At 45.7% G+C, this 22706-nt stretch overlaps 1 protein-coding gene across 1 annotated transcript in view; it reads left to right on the top strand.

The window, feature by feature from the left end:
* The window catches only part of ZBTB7C (zinc finger and BTB domain containing 7C), a 241437-nt gene that overhangs the window by 58558 nt on the left and 160173 nt on the right, over positions 1 to 22706 (top strand). The window lies entirely within an intron of this gene.

The following is a 22706-nucleotide window of genomic DNA, read 5'->3' as shown; positions in this document are numbered from 1 at the left end:
GGAAATGAACATCTTGAGGCCAGTGGGCATCTCACCCTAAATTCAAGTCCCTTAGGGGCAGCGAGGGAGGCCAGGAGTGACATTGGCTGTGTGACTCTCCCCAGGGCTCCTGGCCCTGCAGAGGTTCCCTCTCAGACAGACCCTCCCTCCCCACCAGCTGTTACTTCAGACTCTGTGAGTCCGAGGAGAGCACAAGAGACAGGCTAAATGTGTGGAGATTAGGCTCTTCCTGTTGGGGGCTGTAAGTACTTTCCCTTTTAGGAAATGGCGGTGACGCCAGGAGTGGAGAGTGGAGTAGAGTGGAAGTAGATAATCAGTGGGGTCTGGGGTTTGGTTTTATATTTCTCGGGCCCTTCCGGGTGGTGTTTGGAGGGCATGTGTGCTGTGTGGGCCTCACATGCATGAGGCATGTGCTCTACCGCGGAGCTGCCTCTTCAGCCCAGTAATTGATTTTTTAATTAATAGCTTTGGGGGTGCCCACATGGAGCTCAGGAAGCCCCAGGGATCTCTCTCAGGAATTCTTGGGCACTCAGCCTGGCGGCTCGATGTGGGCACCAAGGGACATGGTGCTGCTGGGGCCTTGTGGTGAGGGATTACCTGAGACCCCCGCAGCATGGCCTCCAGGGCTGCTGGCAGCAGTGCTCAGAGGTCCTGATGGTGCCAGGGGTCGAGTCAGCGCCAGCTGCATGCAAGAAAGACCTTAACCCCTGAACTGTCTCTCCAGCCCCCAATAAATAATTTTGGACCTTGCCACAGGGGCAGACCTGGTACCCCTGTATCAGAATCTTCGTCGGGATGTTTCCTCCTGATGCAGGGAGCACGAGGCCAGGTCACACAGTGGTGGGCGCATTGCCAGGACTGCACGCAGGTCCCCGCTCCAACTCCTCTGTCCTGCTCCCAGTCTCGCTCCCACGGGAGACTTCTCTCCTGCACCCCTGGACCTTCTACCCACTGTGCCTGGGAAGGGTGAGTTATAAGCACCCCCAGGAAAGAGCTCTGGCTGGGAAGGGACAGGCCAAGAGGCCTCAGGAGAGAGCCTGTCACGGGAAGCATCAGTTAGTCCCCGGCCCTGTGTGTGTGCGTGGACCAGTTGGTGGGGGCTGGCCAGGTTAGGAGAGGGCCATGCCAGGGAGACTGTTGCCATGGCGACGGGATGGTCGCCCTCCCCAGCTCCCCTAATCCCAACCCCTGCCGCCAGCCAGCACCGCTTCCTAGCACAGGCAAAAGCTGTTTCTCCACCTCCTGTGAAAGCGGGCTGGTGGCTGGCAGCCACTCGGAAGACCCCAGAAGGTCTTTCATCCAGCCAAGCTTGGGGAGGGGGGCTTGGCTTTCCGAGTGGGGAGGGGGAGCGGCGGGCTGGGCCTGGGAGGGGGTGCTGTGACCCAGCACCAGCAGGGTGGGGGTGCCACGCAGCCCGCCCGCCTTTCTTTGTCTCGCTCTGATTTATCCCAGTTGTGTTCAGGAAGGTGATTTGATTCTGTGGTCATTTAAACAATGAACCGCTCCGGCCTCCTCACCCCCGACTGCAGCTCCGCCTCCCGCTGTAATTGATGTTCGCCAGGCCGGCTAATGTTCTAGCGGACCAAGATTGGCTCATTAATTGACTGTAGAGATGTCACCCACTTGCCGGAGGTATTAACCATCGGAGGCCCGGCCTGAAGCCATGCTGATTCAGCAGCAGTGGGGCGGGGCTGCCCAATTCCCGCCTGGCCTTCCTGTAGGATGGGATGCCAGCCCTGAGATGGCTCCCTTGTAGGGCATGGGTGGGTCTCAGTGGGTCTTGCTAGGTTCTTGCTAATATCAATCCCCCCTCCCCCAACCAGTTGGTGTCAGATCTCCCCACCCACTGGCCTCGTGTGAACATCTTGTCTCTCCACCCATGCTCCAAGCATCTCAGGTATTAATTCCATTCTTGTTGCCAATGGATAGGCGCATAATGGCCCGTGATTGCTTTTCTTTGCTTCTGAGGGGGTACCCCTGGTTGCACTCACATGGCTTTGATGCCGTTTATTCCCTGTGTTGGTTTATTGCTTGTCTTTCCTCTGGGGTGTCCTCTCTGTCCTTTGTACCTTTCATTGACCTTTCTCTCTGAGCTGTCCCCTAGGGGATAAGCAGTCTCCCTTCCAGCACCCGACTGTTTGATGCTCACCTGTCCATCTCATCTGTCCCATCTCGCCTGTCTCATCTCTCCTGTCTGCCTAAGTGGCTCGGACCCTCTGGATGGCTGTAGAAGGCTCAGGGATCAGAGTGGAGTGCGGGTTTTAGGAGTACCATGGACTTTGGTTAGAAGCCTTTATTCATTAAGTTCACTTTGGTGGGGGGGGGGGGCCACACCCAGTGGTCCTCAGGATCACTCCTGGCTCTGCACTCAGGGATTGCTTCTGCTGATGCCTCAGGGAACCCTCTGTGGTACTGGGGACCAAACTGGTGTTGGCTACATGCAAGGCTGGTGCTTTCACTCCCATACTGTCTCTCTGGCCCAAGTCCACGTTTGATGACCCTTTATTCCTGAGAAGAGGAATTCCAGGTGACTCTCGGTGTGTTCGTGTCCCCCAATCCTTAACTTCGGTGACCCCATGCGTAGGGACAGAGATGAACAGAGCAAGGATGCTACCGATCTCCAACTGCCCCGCTATACCCAGAAGTGACCTAGGGCCACTGAGTGACAGCTAGACCACAGAGGACTGCCCAGGTCGGTCATCATGTGACCAGCTGGAGAGACAGGGAGGTCTGAATTGGTGGGCGCAAGCTCCTCGCGCTTCTGTGGGGTGAAGAATCAGGCCTGAGCAGAGGCTCTCTGGGGGCCTGGGACCCACGCCCAGCCCAGGAGGAAGAGGGGGCCCGGCTGGGTGGAGGTCACCCTGAAGCAGGACCTAGGGGCTCGCAGTGATGAGGGCACAACAGTGCTGGCAGGAGGCTGGCAAGGCTCCCCCCGGGGAGTCAGCTCTTGTGTAGGTTCTATTATACCTGGGAGCTCTGGGACCCTGTCAGGTGTCGTGAATGGTCGTGGGTGCACCCTATAGCCTTGGTCTTGGTGACACACAGGATTTCCCAGCCCGACCCCTCTCCTGGGGGGTGGGGCTCAGTTTCCAGAGCATGCCCATGGGGGGGCTTGTGGTGTTCAAGGAGTGACCTGAGGGAGATAAGGCTGAGAAAAGGCTACATATGTGCTGGTCATGGGGGGAGGGGCACTTCTATTTACGGAGCAATCTGTGAGGCTTGCCCTGGGCTCGAAGCTCCCTACGGTGCCTTGTTAATATGCTCACATGGTTGGTTGGAGTCTGGATTTTCCCACTTTCCTGATGTTTCCCTCAGACTGGTGGATAGGTCCCACCTTCTCACAGTGTGGAGCAGAGGGAACAGAGGGTGAGGAGTACTCAGGCGAGATGGAGAGTACTAAGGTAAGAGGAGGAGTACTCGAGTAAGGGGAGGAGTACCCAAGCAAGGAGGGGAGTATTCAGACAAGGGAAGAAGTACTTGGGTGAGGGGAGAAGAACCCAGGCAAGGTGGAGAATACTCAGGTAAGGGAAGAAGTACTCAGGTAGCCCTGTTACTGGAGGCCAGGCTGCTTTTGCCTCCTTCACCTGTAGACGGACCAGAAGCAGGAGGGGAGAGATGGCTGGCGGAAAGGGAACACGAAGCCAGACACTTTTTCCTCCAGAATGTCCGTTTTCTCCACTGTCTATGCACAGCATCCTGGGAAAGACTGAGCAAGGGAATCTCAGGCTCAGATTATGGAATCTATCCATAGTCCCAGAGGCAGATACGCAGACTCTCAGAATGAGCAGAGCCTAGAGAAACACCACGTGTGTTGCTTCCAGCCCTTGTCTGGGCCCTCATCTGCCCACCCCAAGGCCTGCTGGTGAGACCACCCTCTGCTCTCTGCAGGAAATAGGCCTCGGTGACAGTTTGGAAGGCCCTGCCACCCACCTTTCCACCTGCAAATCCCTTCCCAGGTCCCCTGGGTCTTGCTGAAGCGTCATTCCAGAAGTCAGGAGTCTGGGGTGCTCCGAGTGAGCCTCCAAGCCCAGACTCTGCCGCGTCCCTGGTGGGCTCTGAGGTGAGGCTGGCAGGGCCAGAGAGTGTGGCCTCCTGCCTGTGCGCTCTTGCTTCCCGCCCACGTCCGTCCCTGGAGCTGTGACTCTGCGCTGTCTTCCCCCACCCCATCCTGGCAGTGCCGGGCCCTGATTATCTACCACAGCCATAATCATCACCATGATAATAACAACACTACATTTGTTCAGTCTCTTAACTCGGAAATAAATAAGACGGCTGATCTACTTCGAGCTCCAACTCTAGTCTCTACCCCATCATCACTTAATAATGATTATGGAGCCCCCCTGGGCAAACGGCGCCCTGCCCAGCGCTGGAGATATTAAATCCACCTAGAAGCAGGGAATAATAATGCTGACCCCGCAGGGATGTTCCAAGAATTAATTCCTGCCGGGCTCTCCGTGCCGCGCTTCTCCGACACATTCAATCTTAGGAACCCAAGAGTTGGTGACGTTTATACCATGAATTAAGACATTCCGCTGTTACCCCTGGAACTCTTCATTACAATCCAGAGTCGATCAATGGCAAAGAGGAATACTATTTATTAGTTAAGTGGATGCTATTGAATTCTTAATTTAAGTGGCTTTTAATTCAGTGTTTTACTTGCCGTCCTTCATTTTGCCCTTGCTCATACAAATTTGTCCATTAAGGCCCCGTGTGAGGCCACACTGCTGCCTTTTATCATCATTTTGTTGTGTTTTTTTTTTCTTTTCTTCTGGAAAGTGGTTCTCAAATGGGAAAATGGCAAAAGTCTCAGGGCAGGCAGAGACCAGACCCCCAGGCGGAGAGTGACCCTTATGACTCTCTGCCCGGAGGAAGTGGCCATCAGGGAGGGACTCAGAGATCAAAGGGTCTTTCAGATAAGGGTGGGAAGCTCAGGCCTTCAAGGGGTTTCTTGTTTGGGTTTTGCCGGCTTGGAAACTTGCCCATGTTCCTGATCCAATCAGACATGAGTCATAGAGATAGTGGGAGGTGTGGTGTTACACCAGCCTACCAGAAGGAGCTGGGACTGGCCCCCCATCAGATGGCTGTTGGGATACGGCCTGAATCTCTTCAGCTGGGTACCCCAGGCAGCTGGTGCAGCCATGCCTCATGGCAGTGCACATTATTTTCAGCCGCTCTATTAAACTATTGTTGGAATATAATAAGGTGCACATGTTGAAAGTGTATGATTTGATACGTTGGATATCTGCAAATCAAATGACACATCTTGACGCCCCCCCACCCCATCTTCTTGAGCCTTCTATAATCATCCCTGCCCATACCTTCTTGTCCCCAGGGACGTGGGAACATCGGTGAGGGATTTGCTATTTGTCACTCCCCTGTTATTTGCATTTGTTAGAATTTTATACCAATAGCATCGGACAGTTGGATTTCTTTTAAAAAAAATCTGGTTTCTTTCACTCAATTCCATGATTTGGAGGTCAGGCCATGAGGCTTGCCCATGGTTCATTCATTTTTAGTGCTGCGTAGTGTTGCTTTCAATGGATTATTAGCTAGTTTTCTATTCATGCGAGGCACATTTAGTCCCCCCTCAGTTCTTGACTATTAAATAAACTTGCTCTGAACATTTGTATATGAATATTTGCTTAAGAAAATGCCTTCCGTCCTTCCTTCCTTCCTTCCTTCCTTCCTTCCTTCCTTCCTTCCATGTCCTTCCTTCCTTCCTTTCACGTCCTCCCTCCCTCCCTCCCTCCCTCCCTCCCTCCCTCCCTCCCTTCCTTCCTTCCTTCCTTCCTTCCTTCCTTCCTTCCTTCCTTCCTTCTGTCCATGTTCTCTCCTTTCTTCCTTCCATGTCCTTCCTTCTTTACTCCTTTTCTTTCTTCCATATCCTTCCTTATTTCAATGTCCTTCCTCCCTCCCTTCCTCCTCCCTCCCTCCCTCCCTCCCTCCTTCCTTCCTTCCTTCCTTCCTTCCTTCCTTCCTTCCTTCCTTCCATGTCCATCCTTCCTTCCATGTCCTTCCTTCCTTCCTTCCTTCCTTCCTTCCTTCCTTCCTTCCTTCCTTCCATGTCCGTCCTTCCTTCCTTCCTTCCTTCCTTCCTTCCTTCCTTCCTTCCTTCCCTCCATGTCCTTCCTTCCTTCCTTCCTTCCTTCCTTCCTTCCTTCCTTCCTTCCATGTCCTTCCTTCCTTCCTTCCTTCCTTCCTTCCTTCCTTCCTTCCTTCCTTCCTTCCCTCCATGTCCTTCCTTCCTTCCTTCCTTCCTTCCTTCCTTCCATGTCCGTCCTTCCTTCCTTCCTTCCTTCCTTCCTTCCTTCCTTCCTTCCTTCCCTCCATGTCCTTCCTTCCTTCCTTCCTTCCTTCCTTCCTTCCTTCCTTCCTTCCTCCTTTCCTTTATTCCATATCCTTCCTTACTTCAATGTCCTTCCTCCCTCCCTCCCTCCCTTCCTTCCTTCCTTCCTTCCCCCCTCCCTTCCTCGTGTCCTCTCTTCCTTCTTTTCTTCCTTCCTGCGCTCTCTTCTTCCTTTCCTTCTCTCCTTCTCTACTTCTGCCAGTTTCTGTGGGAGAGAATAAAATGATTGGATTACATGGTAGATGATATCTTTGACTCCTTAAGGAACTGCTAAATGATTTTCCAAAGCAGCTCTGCCGTCTTCTGCTCCCTCCAGCCAAGTCTAAGAGGCCTGTCGCCCAGGCCCGCCTTTCTGAACCGGGCTCAGCTTCCTTACTGCAGCCAAACCACTTGTTGCACTGTCAGGCTGTTCTAATTGTGTGTTCTAATTCTGGAGTCATGCAGTCTCGTGGTTTTCACTGTCATTTCCCTTTTTTGCGGATGATGTTGATTATCTTTTTAGGTACTTATTTGATATGGACTTATGCTTAGGCACAGTGTTCAAATTTGTTGTCAACTTTAAAAGATTGTTTTACATGTAAACATATATAAAAAATATATGTGTTCATATATGTTTATATATGAACACATGTATTATATAATATGAATTTATAGAGAGAGAGATAAATAGGTGAATTTGTGTATGGATGAATTTTCTTATTCCCGAGTTTTGGGGTGTTCTTTATCATTTTTCTTTTGGGGGCCACACCTGGAGGTCCTCAGAGGGCATTCCTGGCTCTAAACTCAGGGACCTGGTGGTGGTTGAGGGACCATATGTAGTGCCATGAGTTGGACTAGAGTCATCTGCAAGAAAGATAAATGTCCTTCTCCATGTCCTATCTGTCCCAGTGCCCAGATACATGTTCTTCATCAGATCCGTAATTTGCAAATACTGCAGGTCTGTCGCTTTGCCTGTAATTTTCTCAAATGTTTTGTAAAAATCACGTCTTAAAATTTAACAAAGTTCAAGTCTTCAGGATTTTTTTTTCTGTATAGTGCTGTTTCCCTTCTTGGAGAGCCCAGCAAGCTACAGGAGGACAGTGCTACAGTACTACTCATGGTTTAGATGTAGCTCTTGGGAAAAAACCCAAATGAGTTGATTCAAGAAAAGTTTCACCTGGGGCTGGGACGATAGCACAGCGGGTAGGGCATTTGCCTTGCACACAGCTGACCCAGGTTCAATTCCTCCATCCCTCTCAGAGAGCCCGGCAGCTATCGAGAGTATCCCGCTCACATGGCAGAACCTGGCAAGCCCCCTGTGGCATATTCGATATGTCAAAAATAGTAACAACAAGTCTCACAATGGAGACGTTACTGGTGCCCACTCGAGAAAATCGATGAACAACAGGACAGTGCTACAGTGCAGTGCTATAGTGCTTTTGCTCTCATATCTAAGCCACCTTTGCCTAACTCAAAGCCACAGGGATTTTTCTCCTGTGTGTTTTGTCCAGAAATTTTAAATTGGGGGGATTTTACATTCAGAGTAGTGGAACATCTTGAGTCATTTTTGTGTGTGTGGTATCAGGTATATATCAAAGTCCATCTTTCTTTTGTCTATGCATGTCTAATTGCAACAACACAGTTTAGTAACGAAAGTCTCTTCCCACTGAATTGCTCTTGTACTTTTGTTATAAAGTACTCATTCTTTTTTTTTACTTTTTTCTTTTTTTTAATTTTTATTAGGGTAGAGCGATAGCACAGCAGTAGGGCATTTGCCTTGCACGCAGCCAACATGGCCGACCCAAGTTCGATTCCTCCGCCCCTCTCGGAGAGCCCGGCAAGCTACCGAGAGTATCTCGCCCGCACGGCAGAGCCTGGCAAGCCACCCGTGATGTATTCGATATGCCAAACACAGTAACAACAAAGTCTCCAATGGAGACGTTACTGGGCCCGCTCGAGCAAATCGATGAACAACGGGAGGGCCTTTACCTTACCTTTACCTTTCTTAGTGAGACATCATGAGGTACAGTTGTAAAGGTAAAGGTAAAGGCCCTCCCGTTGATCATCGATTTGCTCGAGCGGGCCCAGTAACGTCTCCATTGGAGACTTTGTTAGTGTGTTTGGCATATCGAATACATCACGGGGAGCTTGCCGGGCTCTCCGAGAGGGGGAGGTACAGTCGTAGACTTACAAATTTTTGTGCTTGGGTTTCAATTATACAATGATCGAGTACCCATCCCTCCACCAGTGTCCATTTCCCACCACCACGGATCCCAGTATCCCTCCCCCCATCCCCCCCCCCATCCCACCCTGCCTCTGTGGCAGGGCATTCCCTTTTGTTCTCTCTCTCCTTTTGGGTGTTGTGGTTTGCAAAAGAGGCATTGAGTGGCAATCATGTTCGGTCTATAGTCTACTTTCAGCATGCTTCTCCCATCCTGGTAGGATCCTCCCAACACCCTTTATTTGGTGAAAGTAGTAATTCTTATCTTTATTTTTAGATACTGTTCCACTGATCAACTATCGATTTTTTTTTTTTTTGGTTTTTGGGTCACACCCGGCGATGCTCAGGGGTTACTCCTGGCTCATGCACTCAGGAATTGCTCCTGGCGGTGCTCGAGGGACCATATGGGGTGCTGGGAATCGAACCTGTGTCGGTCATGTTGGCTGCGTGCAAGGCAAACACCCTACCCGCTATGCTATCGGTCCAGCCCCTCAACTATCGATTTTAATGTTGAAGCTGAACCATCCATCTTGAATGTTGTGTTGAGTTGTATCAATCCCCCAGATTTGTCCCCCACCCCCCCCAAAGTTGTTTTGACTATTTCAGATCTTTTTATTTTATATAAACTTGAAAATTAGCACGTTTTTTCCACAAAAAAAAAATACCTCTAGGATTTTGTGATTCTATTGAATCAATACAAAAATGAGGAGCGAATTGACATACTAATTGTCTTTCAACCATGGAAATGATGCATCTCTCTGTTTATTTATGTCTTTAATTTTTGTATGTAATGTTTTGTAGTTCTCAAATATCTTGTGCATATATTATCATATTTATCTCAAGGCTATTGATAAATACTGATGCTATTGTAAATAGTATAAAATTTATTTTTCAGCATACAGAGTTAGAGAAATAGTTCAATGGGCTAAGCTCATAGTTCGTATGCAGGAGGCCTGGGTTCAATCCCCAGCACTATGTGGTCCTCTGGGCACCATCTAGAGAAATCCCCTGAGTACAGAACCAAGACTACCCTCTTGCTACCCAGCACCCATGAGATGTGCCACCTTCAGCCCCCAATTTTAACTTGAATTATTTGCTGCCCGTATATAAAAATACAGTTGAGGGCCCAAGGAGTTGGCTTCAAAAGACTGGAGGTCATGCTTTGCATCCAGAAGCTTCTGTTCAGTCCCCATCACCAATGGTTACCTGGGTACCACTGGGAATGAGCCCTCAGCACCACATTGGGAGTAGCCCCCTATATACCACTAGGTATGACCCCCAAACAACAACAAACCAAAGAGAAATACAGTTGGTATTTTGATACAAATCTTGTGTCTTGCAAACTTGTTCAACTCTCTTGCCAATTCTAGCTTGATCAGAGATGCTATTGAATTTCCATCCCTTCTTTGTCCCATGTTTCTTGTTTTATTTTTCTACCTTCCTTTGGGATTTTTTATATCTTTTATCCCTAGTCAATTATCAATAACTCAGTGCTTTGTTATTATGTGGTTTTCAGATTAATGACATGAATCATTCACATCAAAGTCTGTGTCTAAGTGATTCTAGACCTTTTCTCGTATGGTATAGGAATCTTAGATGTGTTCTACATGACTTTCTATTGCTCCCTTCCTGGCTTTATAACCACATACTTTCATTCCACTTATATAAACCCTGTACTACACTTGCTATTATTCTTTTTGTAAAAATACTTAGTTGACTTTTAAAATACAGCTGTAACATGCATTTCTGATACCCTTATAGCTTTGTGTAGGTTTATATTTCCACATGGTATTTTATTCTGCTTTAAGAATATCTATTATATTTCTCATATTGTGGGTTATTATTTTTCCAGATTGTGTCTACCTAGGAAAGTCTCTTTTTGTGTGTGTATGGTGGTGCACCTGTTGGTGCTACGGAATCATATGCAGTACAGGGTATCAAACCAGGGTGGGTCACATGCAAGGCAAGGACCTTACCCCCTTTACTATCTCTCTAAACCCAGAAAAGTCTCTTTTACCTTGGTTTTGAGAGACATTTTCACTGTGTAGAAAATTTTAGGTTGCCAACTTTTTCTTCCAGTGCTTTAAAGATACTGCTTCACATGTATGACTGAAGCCCAATCATGAACAATTTTGTAACTGTGTATCTCAAGGTGTAGTGCCGTAGCACGGTCCTCCCATTGTTCATGGATTTGCTTGAGCGGGCACCAATAACATCTCCATTATGAGTCTTGTTGTTTCTGTTTTTGGCATATCAAATATGCCACAGGGAGCTTGCTGTGCGGGCAGGATACTCTCGGTAGCTGGGCTCTCCGAGAGGATCACATGGTGATTCAATTAAAAAAAATTAAAAAGAGATACCGTTCTGCTTTTTGCCCACATGATTTTTGGGGGAGAGATGTGATATAATCCCTATATTTGTTGCTCTGAATATAATGTCTTTTTCTCTGGCTGCTTTAAAGTCCTCCGTAATATTAGTTGCGAACAATTTGAACAGGATGTGTCGTGACATAACTTCCTTTTCTGCTTTATGTTTGTTGAACATCTGTAGATCTATATTTTTGGATGTTTCTCAGAATGCAGCGTAGTCACTTTTGGGGATACTTTCACACCGCCCCCCCCCCCCGTACCTTTCCTTTAGAAAATTCCATTACACTCATCTTACGCTGCTTGAAGTCATCCTACAAAAGCAGTGAGCCACTGAGATTTATCCCTACTCCCTGTTTTCCTTTCCTCGGTTGCTGTTGTTGATGCAGTGGCCAGGGGTCACACGTATGTGGTGGTGTTTGCTGGGGGTGGGGAGCGGGTTGGCTGCAGTGCGCACACATTGATTCACTGGGCGCCACCTCTTGGAGCTGGGTGCTCATGGGCGTCCTCCTTAAGCTGCTCCCCAGGGTTGCCTTCCTGGTTTTGATGCTGGCCTGTCTTTGCTATCTCTGCCCATCTGAGGTCATGAAATCTGGTAGTGGTACTCGGGGCATGTTGTCTGCATGCTAGAGACCTCACACTCTGCTGTGGTTCTGGGGGGTGGAGAGGGTGTCTAAAACAGCAAAAATGCCGGCACCAGGTTCTCTTCACGTGGGTGGCCCTAGGGATTGAATTCACGACCTCATTTGTCACTGAGTCCTTCCCTGGGCCCTACCTCTCTTCATTTTCCCAATCTTCTACTCCCTTCCCCAACCCCACCTCCATCTCATTTTAGCTTCTATTGCCAAGTATTTAAATTCCCTATTCTTTTTTCTTTCTTTTTAGCAAAGTCTAATCTTCTATGAATCCTGTCCTAAGTATATTTTTTTTATCTTAGGCATTTTTCATTTCTGCCAGTTTGGTTTGAGAGTGTTTTAATACCTTAACTTTTTGAACATATGGAACACAATTATAACTTTCATTTTCTTTCTCTGATAATTCTAGTATCTGTATTTGTGCTGGGTCAGTTTTTTTAAGTTGAGTCTTTGTCCTTGTTATATGGACTGTGTAACCTTGTTTCTTCCGAGACCTGGTAATTCTTGACCGGATACACAGGGGCCTGGCTTTCAGCCCATGTGCTGCATGATTCTACACCCCGTGAAATGTTCTTGAGCACTGTTCTGGGACTCAGTTAAGCTACTGGGACTTGTTTGAGCCTCTTAGTCCTTACATGGGTGATTTGATGAGTTATCTTTCACCCAGAGGTAAGGCCTTTCAGTATATGCCCACTAGTGCCCTGTGGGTTATGAGATTTTCCATCTGGCCCAGGAAACCTGCATAATTCCTGCTCCGTATCAGTTGCAGCTACTGTTTCCTGGACCCTTTCGGGTGATTCTTGCCCTGACTTTGGATGTTTTCTTCACATGTGTCCATGGGGCCAGGACTCTGATCAGTACTTGAGGGAAGCTCTGCAAAGCCTGGTATTATCTCTCTCTCTCTCTCTCTCTCTCTCTCTCTCTGTCTCTCTCTCTCTCTCTCCTGAATCCTCAGCATCAAGCACTGCCTCCATTTCTCTGCCTGGCCTGTACATGGGTACCCCAGGCCTGCCACTGGACTGTAGAGAGCACACATCATTCCCCAGGGCACACATCATTCCCCAGGTCCTCAGGTGCCCCAGACCTTCTTGGATGATGTCTGTGTCTTGGAGCCTGCATCCCTTGTATTGGGTCCAGGATTATGATCGTTTCAGCAGGAGGCTAACTCTCATCTGTTTCTCCATCTTAGCTGTCAGTGGATGTCTGTGATGTGCTTCTTTGACTTGAAATCACTTCTATGTCCCTCACCTTGTTTTCTCTTGTCTTGTTTTCTCTGACATGTGAGGGGAATTTTTCCCCCCGTTCTTTATGAATGGGGAAACCATCCCGGAAGAGAGGGTAGCAACGTCATAAAGGGTGTCTGTGGCTCGAGGAGGACCTGGAAGGTTTGAGGTCCTGGGGTACCTGCCATTATATGCCTCTCTCCACACACGCTGTTGCTGGCCTGGCTCCATCTCTTTGCAGTCTATGGTTAATCTGTCCCTCATGAGGACCTGGAATCTCAGAGAGGAACTGGATATACAGATAGAAACTGCATCAAACAGATCGCCTGGACCTGTGGGCGTTTCAGATCTTCTGGGGTTTCAGATCTTTAGGGACAAAGTCATTTTTCCATTTATTTTTAAATGGCAAAAAAATTGTTCTTTATTTATTTTCTTAACAAACATTTGTTGACAATCTTTCATGTATTCATCACAATGTTAAGTTCTGAGTAAAAATATAGATTAAAAAATAAAGCATGGTCCCTGTCTGCCAGGTATGAAAATTAAAAAAGAATACAAATAAATTCTTTAGACTGTTTTAGATACTGGGCTGGAGCTGTTTGCCTTGCACGCAGTCAACCCAGCTGAGCCGGCTTCGATACCTCCGCCCCTCTCGGAGAGCCCGGCAAGCTACCGAGAGTATCTCACCTGCACGGCAAAGCCTGGCAAGCTACCTGTGACGTATTCGATATGCCAAACACAGTAACAACAAGCCTCATGATGGAGATGTTACTGGGCCCACTCAAGCAAATCGATGAATAATGGGAGGACAGTGCTACAGTGCTACAGTTTTAGATACTATAATAGGGATTTCACTACCCCCCCCCCACACGCACACACCACCACCACCACCACCACCACCACCACCACCACCACCACATAGTGTGCTCTTAAACATGATACTTTATTTTTAAATTATTATTGTTATTTTGGTTTGGGGGTAAGGGCTCATTGCTTGCTCCTGGCTCTGCACTCAGGGATCATTTCTGACAGGCTCAGGGGACAATATGGGATGCCAGGGATCGAATCTGGGGCAGCTTTGTGCAAGGCAAACACCCTACCTGGGGTATTATCACTCTGGCCCCAGACTTGATACTTTTAGTATATCAAGGTTTTTACCCTAAGTAGGCTACAGGGAAGGAAGCTTAAATACTCCAATTCAGAAATTGCCCCCCAGAAAAATTCTTTAGGCCAACAGAACTATTAGGTTATCGCAGTCAGACGGGCTGCAAGAAAAAAGGATTGTTTCCAGATCCTCCCACTCTGCCTGACAGTCCGCTGAGTGGGTGGGTATCTGCCTTCCCAGAAGCCTTAATCTCATTAAAGTTTATCAGAAAATGACTTAAGCATTTTATCATTTTCCCCCCTCTAATTTATTCCCAGAAGAAGGTTGGGAATTACATCATGCACAAAGGTGTTTTCCTGTTCCAGGTTAGAAGCCCAGTTTTCTTTCTCTTTTAATTTTTTTTTAAGCAGAAGGTGGCCTACCAAGTTGTTCTCAGGGGTCTGGGGGACACTCCTGGTGACACTTGGGCCTGTGCTTCAGTATCAGTGGTGCCACTCAGATCGTGAGGTGACAGGGACCCAAACTGTCAGTCTCCAGAGGCCTTGTGTGGAAAGGGGCTGGAATTTGGGTCTCACCCTCCTACTTTCTCCTGAGCCCAGGCCTTACCTTTGAGTTTGAGTATGTGCTGCCTGACACCTGTCCCGATCTGGGGCCTGGAGGTGCGGGCGTGAGGAGAGTGAGGCCCACCCTACTCCCTTTGCTGCAGGGGCAGCATCCTCTCCTCAGCTGCCTGAGATGGGGGCTTTTAAAATGCTCCTCTTTCCAAAGTGTCAGGACCGGTCAGGTGCTCAGGCCTAGGAAGTAGAGGGACAGCTGGGAAGGCACTGAAAGGAAAGTTGGGCACCCAGTGTGCCAACTCCCACCCCATCCTGTGCCACAAGCCCTGTCTATCCTGTTCTCTGTGTGTGTGTGTGTGTGTGTGTGTGTGTGTGTGTGTGTGTGCGCGCGCGGGGGGGGGGGGGGGGGGATCTTGTTGACTGACTCAAGTTCCTATCAACTTTTCTCTCTCTCTCTCTCTCTCTCTCTTTCTTTTTGGCTGGAGCAATAGCACAGTGGTAGGGCGTTTGCCTTGCACGAAGCCAGCCCGGCCGAGCCGGGTTCGATTCCTCCACTCCTCTAGAAGAGCCCGGCAAGCTACTGAGAGTATCTCACCTGCACGGCAAAGCCTGGCAAGCTACCCGTGATGTAATCAATATGCCAAACACAGTAACAACAAGTCTCACAATGGAGACGTTACCGGGCCTGCTTGAGTAAATCGATGAACAACAGGAGGACAGTGCTTTTTGGGTCACACCCGGCATTGCACAGGGCTTACTCCTGGCTCATGCACTCAGGAATTACTCCTGGCAGTGCTCTGGGGACCATATGGGATGCTGAGGATCGAACCCCTGTCAGCCGCATGCAAGGCAAATGCCTTACCCTCTGTGCCATCGCTCTAGCCCTGCAATCAACTTCTCCATCCAGATGCCTCGAGAGGTTGAAGCCAGTCCTTGGGACCCGCCAATGAGTCTTCTCATTGCATGCGCGGGTTGGTTTGTTTGACGTTGTTCTGCATCTATGCCACTAAATGCAACAGCCAGGGAGAATTGAAAAACAGTGGTAGCAAGAGGCCTCAAACCCTACAGTGTCAATATAAGTTGCGATGATAAAGTTTTACACAGACACACACAAATAGGAGTTTATGCTATTACTTCAGACACAGGGCGAGCCTTTCAGAATCTAACTGGTGAGAAATTACAGAAACTGCAAGTGGAAAGTTAAAGGGAACATTTAAAAAACACTATTTCTTATAACTTACCCATAAAATTCCAATAACCTCCATCCAACAACTCTATTATTTTTACATATTATCTTCTAAATGTATAGCCATGCTGGACATTCCAGCCCTGGTACATACCTACTATTTTGTATTCAGCTTGTTTTCAATGACCAGTGGATCATAAACATTTTTCATGTTTCTGCATAATTATCATTTTAATGGCCACATAATATTCCATTGTGTGGAGGGACTGTAATTTATTAAACCATTCCCCTTAATGTTGGCCATTTATGTTTTCAGTTTGGGGCTTTTATAGATTACACTGCACCGAGCATCTTCTTGCAAATAGCTTTTTGCTGCTGTTGAATTTCCATAGGAGTAATTCCCACTGGAGAATCACTGGAAAGGACACAGACATCTATATGACTTTTTCTATATATTGTTGCATTGCTTTCCAAAAATATCATTTAAATCCCTGTCATCATTCTGGAAAGTATCTACTAATTTCATCCCAATTTCAAACACAGTTAGCAAAGACATTTTGGGGGCCACGAATTTGACCAATAAACTAGTATCCCAATTTGCTTTAATTCACATTCCTTATTTACTCATGAAGATTACTATTTCTCCCCATGTTTGTTTATATTGTGCTGAATTCTCAGTGAATTATCTGTTCATTTATCTATGATGGCCTTGGTGTTTTTCTTACAAATTGTAATGGGCTCTTCATAGATTATGAGTATCAATCATTTTTGTCTTGTTGATTCAAATATTTTCCCCAGCTTGTCTGCTTTTAATTTTAATTTTCATTATGGAAAAGCCTTATATTATTATTTATGGGAATTGTCTGTCTCTTTGTCTGTGGGTATTTTTAATTTTTTTTGAAGGAGAGAAAGAAATTCTCATCAGATCTTTTCATATTTTATATGCTTTTCATTTAATCATTTGTTCAACACATAATTATCTAATGCTTTTCAGGGTCCATGATGTTTTCTAGCTTACACGGATACAAAACTCCTTTTTCTTGCTTTTTTTTCCTTTCAACAAGAGAGACAATAAGCAAATCCACAACTAATATGTCTGGTGGAAATATACCTAAAATGAAAAAGTAAAGAATAAACCTTATAATGAAAAAGTAAAGAATGATGAGAGCCAAATCTAGGAAAGTGGAGAGATAGTTCTGTGAAGAGGTCATTTGTCTTGTGTGCTGCTGACCCGGGTTCAATCCCTGGCATCCCATATATTCCCCTAAACCCACCAGGAGTGATCCCTGAGAACAGAGCCAGCAGTAAGCCCTGAACATTGCTGGGTATGACCCCCAAACTGACTGTAAATAAAAAGAGAGAGACAGACCTAGTGCTTAGGAAAGACCACATTGGAGGGAGAATGGGAACCGTCAGTAGGCACCAGGGTACCAGAATAAGATAGAACACAGAGTGGGAAGGTTCAGGAAGTGTTCTCCCCCATAACCTGCATACCTCAACCTCAGTGAGCACTGCAGTGGAGAATACCAGCATTGTAACCTGGTTTGCAGACCCTGACGTGTGCCACAACTGAATATGTGAGTGCCAGAGATAGGCCGGTGGGTATCCCCTGGTTAAATCACCAATGGTAGCAGGAGAAGCAGCAACTGTAAGTGTTGAGAGTGAACAATGAGGTAGAGAATGGGAGAAAGGGGGTGAGGTTGTCCTGGTGATATGGACTGACAGGGGTGTGGGACCGATGAGGTAGAGAAGGCGGGGAGGAGAGTAGGTTGAACTGGCTGATATGGGGATATCTTAGGGATGTGTTGTTGCTGTTCAGTGGAATTTGAAGACCCTGCACCCTGAAATGGTGAGAGCATGAGAGAGATGTAATTTGTTTTACAGGCTAACAGCATCACTAGATATTTTTATGTTGGAATCTTTTTGACATTTAATTTTCTAGGTATAAAATCATATCATATATAAGCCATATTTTTCTCTCTTCCTTTTCAATATTTATTTCTTGACTTTATCTCTTTTTTTATTTGACAAGAGCTTTCAAGACAATGTTAAGTAATGATGCTTTTATTAATGATTTCATTTAATGATGATAGTAGGCATCATTATATGTTCAAGATTTTAAGGGATTTATTGCTAATTTTGTTTAAATATGGGTGCTTTGTATATGATGAATTATTTTCATTCTGGTTCTTAACTTTTACTAGACATGATTGTTGAATTCCATAAATTATCTTTTAAGTGTGTATTAAAATGATACGACTACCATCTTGATGTGAGCCTATTTATAAGACCTCCTATAGGAAGCAATTTTTGCTTGCAATGCTAGGGCCACACCTCATCAGGGTCAGTCTGCCCCATCCGTGCTCATTGGTCAGACTGGTACCCCTATCCCTGACTCGCTTTTGGACCAGCCTATCTCTGAGGGAGCCCTGGGGCAGAGTGAGTCAGGTAAAGGGGGATGGGGGGGTGGAGCTGATGATGAGACCTTCAGCAAACCCCTGAATCAAGACATAATCTTGGGACTGGAGCCATAGCACAAAGGGTAGGGCATTCGTCTTGCACACAGCCGACCCAGGTTCGATTCCCAGCATCCTATATGTTCCCCCGAGCACTGCCTGGAGTGATTCCTGAGTGCAGTGCCAGGAATAATCCCTGAGCATTGCCGGGTGCGACCCAAAAAGAAAAAAAAAAAAAGACACAGTCTCATCCTTCCTTTTAATTTTTTTTCTCTCACCAAAATAATACTAGTTCAAAGAATCAAATAGTTCAATAGGACTCTTTTTGGAGGGGGGGGGCCTCCAGATTGTGCTTGGCAGTTCTCCACCCGTAGGTCCCTGTGATTCAATGCAAGGCCCTGGTTGTGGTGCCGCTCGGGCACTGCCTGGCACACTGAGGGCCTGAGCCAGGCAGTACCCGGGAGTCTCCAGGGCTTACACCCCATGGTCTCGGACCATGTGGTACTGGGGAGCGAAACAAGATGTAAGACAAGCACTTTACCCCTGTGTTATCTCTCTGGTCCCATTCAGTAAAATAGCACAAAGGCAAAAGGTGTTTTCTCCCCTTGTCATCTCACTGCCTATTTGCCAGATGGCGAAAATTAGTTTTTCCTTCTTTTGCTCTTTTTTTTTCCCTAAAGTTAAACTTCTCTTTTTTTCCTGAATAATGTGCTTGTAAGGCTTTTTCATTATTGTATTTTGAACATTTGCATGTATCGACTCTCCACTAGGGAAGGTGATGGCTGAACTCGTTGACTCTGACTTTCTACCAGGAACACATTTCTCCCCTCTCCCCTCCCCTCTGTCCCCTGTAGTTGGAGCTCGCAGGTAGCTCTCCCTGGCACTGGTTTGCTGCACCCTGGCCACACTTGAGTTACATGGTACACCACATGATTTTTTGCTGGCACAACTTTCCCCCCCGAGAATCAGGAATTAACTGTGGTTTTGTGTATGTGTTTGATGGGCTTTCACGTCGTTTATCCTCTATCAGTCATTCAAATGTCCTCATAGTTCAATATACCTTTTCAGTCCTTTCAAATGCATGAAGGAATCAGTTCATTTTTTTTCCTTGTTGAGCCTTCTGAGCCCCATAGTTTTTACCAGCTTGTCCCCAGTGTATGTTGTCACCCTGAAGTCACCCTGAAGTCATTATTCCTCAGCCTGCGAAGGGTTCCCTGTCCCTGTTCCACTCTTCCCTTTGGATCTTGTCATCCTTGGATCCTGGGTCTCATTCTTTCTTGGTTTGCTCTCTTGTTTTGATGAAACACACCCTCCAGTAGCCTCGTGAGTAAAGGATGCTTGAGTTCATCTTCCTCCTCCCCTCCATCACTTCTGTTGTTGTTTCTTGTTTGGTTGGTTGTTTGTTTTTGAGCCATACCCAGTGTGATCAAAGCTTACTCCTGGCTCTGTGCTCAGGAAACACTCCTAGTGGGGCTCAGGGCACCATACGGCATGCCAGGGATCAAACCTGGGTTGGCCGTATGCAAGGCAGTCTTACCTGCTGTACTATCAGCACTCAGTTCTTTTTTCTTAAATACAAGTTTTTGTTCTAAATAAATTTCATAGGAAAATGCATAAAATTTGTACTTATGGTTTAGCACCTACTGGAGCGATAGCACAGCGGTGGGGCGTTTGCCTTGCACGCAGCCAACATGGCCGACCCGAGTTCGATTCCTCCGCCCCTCTCGGAGAGCCTGGCAAGCTACCGAGAGTATTCGATGTGCCAGACACAGTAACAACAAAGTCTCCAATGGAGACGTTACTGGGCCCGCTCGAGCAAATCGATGATCAACGGGAGGGCCTTTACCTTACCTTTACCTTATGGTTTAGCACATAGTTCTACACAAACACCCAAGTTAATCATTCTCTATGTCAGGAATTTCTAGAAATGTTTTTCTTCCTCTGAGAGGTGACTATTAATCTTCCACCTCTGGTATTAATTTCCTTGCTTTTCTTTTACCAACTATATTTTCATCTTTGGCCTTTAGATTTGCCTGGTTCTGTTCCTAATAAAAACAGAATTATTGCATATGTAATAATTTAGATTTTTAACTCAAGTTTTATTTGTAAAAATCCTAATTGCTATGTGTGATTATAGTACATTTTCATTTTTTGTCCCATCATATTAATATACAACAGTAATCACTATTTTTTAATTAATTAATTATATAATTGGTTATTTTCAGTTTTGGGGAAAATACAAGCAAACTAATATAAATCTTGGCATACTATATATACATCACTTAATCACTTAATCACTTAACTTCCCGTTAGTCGTCGATTTGCTCGAGCGGGCGCCAGTAACGTCTCCATTTGTCCCTGTCGCGTGCTAGTGTAGCCCAATGGCATCTGTTCGCTCCGGGAACATGAAGAGCCTCAAATATATATATACATATATAAAATATATATAATATATATCTATACATATATTTATATATACATATGTATACATATATATCTATACATATCTATACATATAGATATATACTTATATATATATTTTATATATATATATATATATTTGAGGCTCTTCATGTTCCCGGAGCGAACAGATGCCATTGGGCTACACTAGCACGCGACAGGGACAAATGGAGACGTTACTATACATATATATATATGGGCTGGAGCGATAGCACAGCGGGTAGGGCGTTCGCCTTACAAGCGGCCAACATGGCCGACCCGAGTTCGATTCCTCCGCCCCTCTCGGAGAGCCCGGCAAGCTACCGAGAGTATTCGATATGCCAGACACAGTAACAACAAAGTCTCCAATGGAGACGTTACTGGGCCCGCTCGAGCAAATCGACGATCAACGGGAGGGCCTTTACCTTTACCTTTACCTTTACATATATATATATATATAGAGAGAGAGAGAGAGAGAATATAGCTAGGACTGGAATAGACTGTCACAGAGTATGGCTATCTTATTGTTTACTAGATAAAATCGCTATTTTTCCCCAATGAAGTTACACAAAATTATAAGCCTTGAAATAGGCAATGACTGATTCTAAATGACTTACTGTGTTGTTCCTCCTTCTTGCCAACACTTGGTCTTGTCAGATCTTTTACTTAAAAAAAAATATCGATGTATGTGGGGTGTGGTTTTAACTTTTGTTTTTCTGAAAACTGAGCTTGAGCATCTTGCAAACAAGAGGAGGAATTTCTCATTCCCTGGGGCTGAAGAGGGCTTTATACAGTGCCTTTATTAACTTCCTGAGATGTAAGTTTAACTGCTTTCCAAGGGTTTATACATATGCTTCACAAAGATTTACCAAACTTCCTTCATAGAAAAAGTCCTGTTCCTAGTGTCTTAGGGAAGGTACACACTTAATTGACATCTGGAGTTTAAATAAACTCAAATGACTTCTAGAAAAGTTGACACTGATCTTATACCAAAATATGTGTTAACTTAATCAGATTTATTTATCTCTAGGTTCTCTATAAACTTGAACAGAGGGAACAAAACTTTAATGAGAAGGATGAGAAAATGCAGACCTGACATTTTAGAGACCTAATGAACTCCCAGGTAGAAGTGAAGAAATGATTCAGAATGCAGAACAGAGAAACGCAATTAGGAAAATATCAGAGAGATTATAAAACACTGGAAGCCTAATAGGAAAGTCTAAAAGATGTCTTATCCTTAAATATCGAAGAAAAGAAGAGTGAGAATATGAGAAAAATTATTTAAAAAAAAAGATGGCTGAGAAATTTTCAAAACTGATAAAACAAGTAAGTTACCCTGGCAAAATGAATCCCATAGACATAAATGAAAAGAAACATTCATTTAAAAACTTGAAAATGAAATTTAATAAGCTTACCAATAGGGTTATCTAAAAAAAAGTCAGTCATGGAGGAAGAGCGACAAAGAACATCAAAATTACAAAAATAGCTGAATTTGCTACAGCAGCAATGGTATCCAGGGGGCACCGTCAGTATACAAAGAGGAGAAATTTATTCTAAAAATTAAGCTAGAAGTTGATGCCGGTATAAATAATCAAGAAAAAAAAATATCAACCAACAAAAATGTGGAGCCTTTACCAGAAGATGTTCACCAAAGGAACTCCTGAAATATCCATTTCAGAAAGAAATGTATTGTAAAGGGGAATCTAAGATGCAGTGATCCTGGGCACAGAAAAATTAATTTTTCACAAGTGGGTAGTGATAAAAGTTAGTGATAAATCACTAACAATACTGATTGCCGAAAGGGGAAAAAGAATGTGATGGATCTGAAAAACCTAATTATGTCAGATAAAAGGGAATGAACACAAAGTATTCCTCCATCCCTATTTTGTCTTTGTTTGTTTGTTTGTTTTTTGGGCCATACCTGGAGGTACTCAGGGCTTACTCATGGCTCTGTGCTCAGTGCTACCCTGAAAGGTCTGGGGGAAGAACATTTGAGATGCTGGGTATCTACGCCCCTCAGCTACATCCAAGGCAAGTACATTAATCCCTGTACTCTCCAACCCCTCCTGTTGTGTTTATGGCATGAATTTTGGACTTTACGTATTCCTGTTAAAATCTTAAAGGTCAAAATAATGTAAGTGAGATGTGTAATTTCTAAAAGAGAATAAGACTAAGTCTTAATCCTTTCTAAAG

The sequence above is a fragment of the Sorex fumeus genome, unplaced genomic scaffold (assembly GCF_029834395.1).
Source record: "Sorex fumeus unplaced genomic scaffold, SorFum_2.1 ptg000128l, whole genome shotgun sequence".
Classification (NCBI taxonomy): Eukaryota; Metazoa; Chordata; class Mammalia; order Eulipotyphla; family Soricidae; genus Sorex; species Sorex fumeus.
The sequence above is the reverse complement of the archived record's forward strand: the minus strand, read 5'-3'. Positions and strand labels throughout refer to the sequence as shown.